The following is a 6,427-nucleotide window of genomic DNA, read 5'->3' as shown; positions in this document are numbered from 1 at the left end:
CAGGGTAAACACAGAGTAAATACAGCTCAATGTCAATGATACCAATGAGGGTCTCCCAGGATACCGTCCTGTAGCCCTTTTCTCAACTGTCCAGTGGATCTCCCGGGATACCGTCCCGTAGTCCGACCATCAATGTGCAGGGGGATCTATCGGAAATCTAACCGGCAGTTCCGTAGTCCCAATGTAAATGCACAACCACAGCCAGAAATATACCAAGGAATGAAGTACAAAATACAAACACAGATAGAACTAGCCTAACATGCTTCACGTAGAACAGTCAAAACAACTTAAGCAAACAGGCAATCAATTCAACTAAACATGCTTTTCCTAATCTAGCACAAGTTATAATTTCAAGTACTACGGCGATATTTTATAAATGTCATACTTAGTCACATAAATGTCACAAATTCCCTTACCGACATTTTTTTTTACACAGTTTAAATGTCGGAAATTTCGATGTCGGGAATTTTCCGACATTTACATTAATATCGGTAAAGAATTTATAACATTTATTTACTGATTTTTTTATGAAACGTCGGATTGAAATTTCTGACATTTAGGATACTGTCACCAATAAAAAATGACATTTATTTACAATTATTATCAAATGTCGATAGTATCAGTTTCTACTGACACTTGTGCAACATATCATGTTAATATCGAAAATACACAATGATCTTTGTACTTAATATTGAAAGCACATTTGCTATAAGTGCAAAAGCTACTATTCATTTCATTATACCAGAAGCCATAACCATCCAATTCCAAAATATATACATACAAATGTCATTCACCATAGACAATTTGAACTAAAGTAAAATAAATTGAAAAGAAGATCCCTATAACTAATTATAAGTGTATACCTAAGTAAAATCTAAGTAAGTTTGGAACAACAAGAGATTTATTTACTTCTTCAACTGTCTTCCACTCTTTCTGCTACTTTTTCTAGGAGCTTCTTCTCCAATTTACTTATGTGTCTGCCCATTTGATACTCTCTTGAATTGAGACAAGAAGATTGTCTGATGTAGTCACCTATACATTTATAAAATGAGAAATATATTAGCAAGACGTTGAAGTTAAAATTACACCCTAGGCTTAACATATTAGCAAGTAGAAAATAAATATAATGCAGTTTTTTTACGAGTATCCTCTATGTTATATTCCAAAGTTTGTCTTCAATTAACAACAACTATACCTCAATCTGAAACAAGTTGGGAAATTATCTTTGAATCAATGAGCAAAAATAATTTGTAAGAGTAGAAATACATAACTATAAGAAAGAATAATGTTGTTTGGCCACCAAATCTATAAGAACCTTTACCACAAGATGCCACACTCTAAACTTGCACGCTCCGGCTCAATATGAAGACCAACACGTGTTCAACTAACTATTGTCGAATGCCAATTTTAGGTAACAAAGCCCCTTGAAGAGAATAGAAAGGAAAGAGGGAAACTCAGTTAAAGTAGAATTTAGTCAAAGATAACATGTAAAAAAATTGTACAGCATTATTGTACTCACAAATATTACCTTTTCAAATGAAGCTTTTCCCTATGCCGAGATAACAGAATGAACAACATCCACATAAAGACTCAAAAGTACTATTTTGATTAAAAGAAGTTAAGGAGAACAACAATACTATCATTGAGTTGGATAGATACCTGACAGATTTTGAACAAACAGGTAATACTTTGACAGGGTAGTTAATGATAAGCAACTCTACTATTAGCAACTGCCTGTAAAGAGCACATTATAATCACTTAGTCTAGTTAAGAGTATAAAAACAAATACCGGTAATGTGAAGCCGCAAAGAGAACATACATCTTAAAGTATTTGAACAAGGTCAAATAGAGGTAGAACTAAATTTACATGTAAAGCAAGTCTCATACTAAGTCACACAAATGATTATTCTTTACATTGGCATCAACTTAGGGCATACAATGAATCATCTGAATTTGGAGGAAAAGCATAATAACATTCAACACTCTATATTAGATTAGAAAATGACTTTCTTATTCTAACAGAAAACTAACTTTAATGAATTATCACAGCAAAATAAACATTAATTACCGAAATCAAAAATTAATTAAAAAAATAAACTTTACTCTCCATCAACCACCCGAACTAGTATCACATGAATATAAAGCATTGAATAGAAGTAACTAGAATTTTTCTAGAGAGTACCAATCTACAGGAAAATAACATAATCAAAGCTACGTATTTTTAATCCCTTAAAATTGTAAACATCAACCAATGAAGAAGTTGAAATAAAACATGGAGGTACCCGAATGTAGCATAGAAAGAGCGATCGAAAGACTCTGTTCTCGATTGATTAACATCAGGCATCATCCATCGAATTCCCCCTACTCGTCCCAATTGCTTTCTCGGTCCTTATCATCTACGAGGATACCAATTGCAGAGAAGAAACTAACGGCAGAAGAGGCACCAACATCAGAAATATCACTAGTAGAGACGAACTCAGATGGCGGCAAAGACCGGTGGAACTGCTACGGTAGACAGCAAGAAAAGAGCGCTGCGCATAAGGCGAAGGAGACCTAAAAGAAATTGCGAGTCTAATTCTTTCTTTTAAAAAAAATATCCCATATGTGGCAAAATTTCCTACTATTAATTGTAAAAAGTCGCTAAAAAGTTATTAATATTGCGTTAATTAAAGCAAATGTTATACTATTTCGTCATTTTTTATCAAATGTCACTATTTATGACAATTTCAAGTAAATGTCGCTAAACTAATTAATTCCCGTCTTTTTTCATAAATGTCACTAATTAAATGTCGTCGTAGCTCATATTTGTTGTAGTGATAAGGAAGGTAAGAAAGAAACTAAATCTCAATAACTTAAGTAAAAACCGGGATTCCATCAATCGGCTCAAGTACGCGCTCGTCACCTCGCGTACAAGGCACTCAAAATTCAAATAACAAATCCTAAGGGGAAAAGGTCCCCCACACAAGGTTAGACAAGCCACTTACCTCGAATCGGCACCAAAATCAACTCGAAATCACACTTTTTCCACGAGTATCCGACTCCAAATGACCCAAATCTATTCAATTCAATTACATATCGTAAGTAATATTGCAAACAACTGATTCCACTGTTAAATTTAAAGCTAAGGCGCGAAAATAGGTAAAATAACCAAAACGCCCCTCAAGCCAACGTCTCGGAATCGAATAATTTTCACATTTTTAGAACCCTCGTACTCTCACGAGTCTAACCATATAAAAATCTCCCAAATTGGAGGTCAAATGCCCACTCAAAACTCAATAGTCTAGCCGATGAAGTTTTACCCCAAATTATCCAATTTTTTTGTCAAAAATTCGAATTCCCATGATGTATTTAACTATATAATGATAAAGTATAACAAAAAGGGATCATAGAAACGTTACCCAATGATTTTCTCTTCAAAACCCACTCAAAATCGCCTTCTCCCGAGCTCTCAATCGATTTTTCAAACTTATGAAATTAAACCCTCGAAGTTGCTATTTCTGAACAGTGAATACTACTTCTGCGGTCTAGGGACCGCTTCTGCGGTCCCGCCTATGCGAAGCACTGGCCGCTTCTACGGCTCCCTAAAAAAATCCCAGCTTCCGCTCCTGCGGTTCCCATCTCGCAGAAGCGGATCCACTTCTACGGAAATCCTACCGCTTCTGCGGTTTCCTGGAGGGTGATCAAAAGTTGCTTCTGCGACGTCCAAGGCCGATTCTGCGGCTCCGATTCTGCGGTTCCCAGGCCGCAAAAGCGAAAATACCAGAAGGAAAAATACCAGCTGCTGCAACACTTAGAAATTTCCTCCGTTAACCACCCGAAATAATCCCGAGGGCCCTGGGACCTCAACCGAAAGCATCAATACCACCTAATACCTTATTCGAACTTGTACCAATCCTTAAAACACCTAAAACAACACCGGAAGCCGATTTAATCAAAGATTCAAGCCTAAGAACTTCAAATTTCTTCCAAATACGATTTCGATAAAAAACCTAACCAAAAGACGTCCGAATGACATGAAATTTTGCACACACATCCCAAATGACATGACGGAACTATTGCAACTTTCGAAATTCCATTCCGACCTTCGGATCAAAAACTCACTATCGGACCGGAACTTCAAAACTACAAACCTCGGCATTTCAAGCCTAAATGAGCTACGGACTTCCAAAATACATTCCAAACACGCTCCCAACCCCGGAATCACCTAACGGAGCAAACGGAACCATCAGATTTCCATTCCGAGGTCGTCTTCACACTGTTCCGACTACGGACCATTTTTTCTACACTTAAGCTCTCATTTAGGGACTAAGTGTCCCAAAACACTCCGAATCCTAACACCGAACGTCCCGGCAAACCAAACTAGCAGAAATGAACTTAGGGGAAACAGTAAATTGGGAATCGGGGCATAAATTCCAAAAACGACCGGCCGGGTCGTTACAAGCGTGAGTACAACCAACTCAATAAGTAACAAATCCAACCTTTAGACTGAAATTAGTGACGAACTCAACCGGTACCGCTCAATATAGAAATAATAGTTCAGAAATGTAGACATGCTTTCAAGTTCAACAGTTAAACTAAATACAATAAGATAGATCAAATCGAAGTGATATGAAGGATATAACTACTCTACTTGTAGATGCCAATGCACATGTTGTATGTGATGCACCATGCTGACACAGCCTCGTGTGCTCACATTCTCAAATGCTCTATCACTCAATACTGTATATGGCCCATCCGGCCCTGGGAAGATTCATCCCGGAATATATATATCAACCGACCATCAGTCACTCAGTACTGAGTAAAGCCAATCCAGCCTGTAGGGAAGATCCATCCCCAGGTATATAAATGCTTCGGACAAGATCTATTTCTAAGGAAGATCCATTCCTCAATATAATAAACCGCGCTCAGTGGGGCTGTGTGCAGACTCTGAAGGGGCTCCTTCAGCCCAAGCGTTATTATAAATCAGTATAACCGCTGAGGCGTGCAACCCAATCCCATAAATGTCACTCATAATCAGGCCCTCGACCTCACTTGGTCATCAATCTCTTCAGACTCTCTCACGAGCTCACAATGTCACGAAACTAGCCCGAACATGATGATATTATGTATTAATAAATAACAACAGAGACTGTGATATGATATTAAATGCATGAATATGACTGAGTACAAAATATCAATGGAATCAACAAGTCAACAACAAGAAACGACCACTATGGGGCCCAACCGTACCAACATATAACCTAAACATGATCTCTAACATGATTGACAACTCAATTACTTTATCGCACGATGAAAATACGGATATAAACAAGATAGAACCACAATATAGAGCCATGGAATCGACCAGGTCACAATTCTCACGGCGCACGCCCGCACGCCCGTCACTTGGCATGTGCGTCACCTCAACACCAATAACATAACACATAATTCGGTGTTTCGAACCCTCAGAACCAAGTTTAGAAGTGTTACATACCTCAATTCGAGCAAAACTCTACTCCAACACGCCTTTGCCTCGGAAATCGGCCTCCAAATATCCCAAATCTAGCAACAAGAAGTACAATACACTCAATATGGGCTAAAGGAACAGATTTCACAAGAAATTACGAAGTTATAACTCAAAATCTGAAATCGGCTCAAAGAAGGCCTTCGGGCCCACGTCACGATATTTGACAGAAGTCAGAAAACTCGAAAGCCCACTCACCACGAGTCTAATCATACCAAATTTATCAAAATTCGACACCAAATCGCCACTGAAATCCTCAAATCAAACTCTCCAAATCCGTAGCCTCACACCCCTAAATTTCACCTCAAAACCACACAATCTAGGTGGGAGAATCAATGGGGAAACATTATGATTAAATTAAAACGAGTACAAGAAGCTTACCTAAAAAGTCCCCTCGAAAATCCTCTCAAGAATCACCAAAACCCGAGCTCAAAATGTTAGAAATGGTGAAAAACCCAGAAACGCTCGTTTTTTTAAGCTCTGCCAAGCTATTCCCGCACCTACGGAGGGTGGGCTCGCACATGCACATCCGCTTTTGCAGAAAAACATGCGCTTCTGCGAAAGTCACTTACCTAGCGAGCCTCCATTTCTGCGACCTCCGTCCCGTATCTGCGCAATCGCAGGTGCGGAAATCCCATCACACATGCGACCTCTGCTGACCTCCTTCAACTCCGCACCTCTGCTCCACCTGACGCACCTGCTGCCAAGACCCTCGCATGTGCGATTACACTAGAAGGGCAACAGCTTCATCAACCTCAAAACTCCAATCCTTGATCCGTTAACCATCTAGAATCAACCCGAGGCCCCTGGGACTTCAACCAAACATACCAACAAGTCTTAAAACACAACGCGAACTTAGTAGAGCCCTCAAAATACCTCAAACAACATCAAAATATGAATCGCACCCCAATTCAAGCCTAATGA

At 38.8% G+C, this 6,427-nt stretch overlaps 1 long non-coding RNA gene across 2 annotated transcripts; it reads right to left on the bottom strand.

Annotated features, from left to right (window-relative positions):
- Window positions 1-709: 709 nt before the first annotated feature.
- Window positions 710-2,610, bottom strand: LOC109209017. Of its 2 annotated transcripts, XR_002065300.1 has the most exons (3): window positions 2,283-2,610; window positions 1,272-1,734; window positions 710-1,032 (listed from the first exon to the last, which is right to left on the bottom strand). It is a non-coding gene; the product is annotated as an uncharacterized LOC109209017 (long non-coding RNA). The 2 variants fall into 2 exon arrangements; XR_002065299.1 differs by having other exon boundaries at window positions 710-1,734; window positions 2,283-2,606.
- Window positions 2,611-6,427: the final 3,817 nt, after the last annotated feature.

The sequence above is a fragment of the Nicotiana attenuata genome, unplaced genomic scaffold, assembly GCF_001879085.1.
Source record: "Nicotiana attenuata strain UT unplaced genomic scaffold, NIATTr2, whole genome shotgun sequence".
NCBI classification, from domain to species: Eukaryota; Viridiplantae; Streptophyta; class Magnoliopsida; order Solanales; family Solanaceae; genus Nicotiana; species Nicotiana attenuata.
Note: the sequence above shows the minus strand (reverse complement) of the source record. Positions and strands in the feature narration are given on the sequence as shown.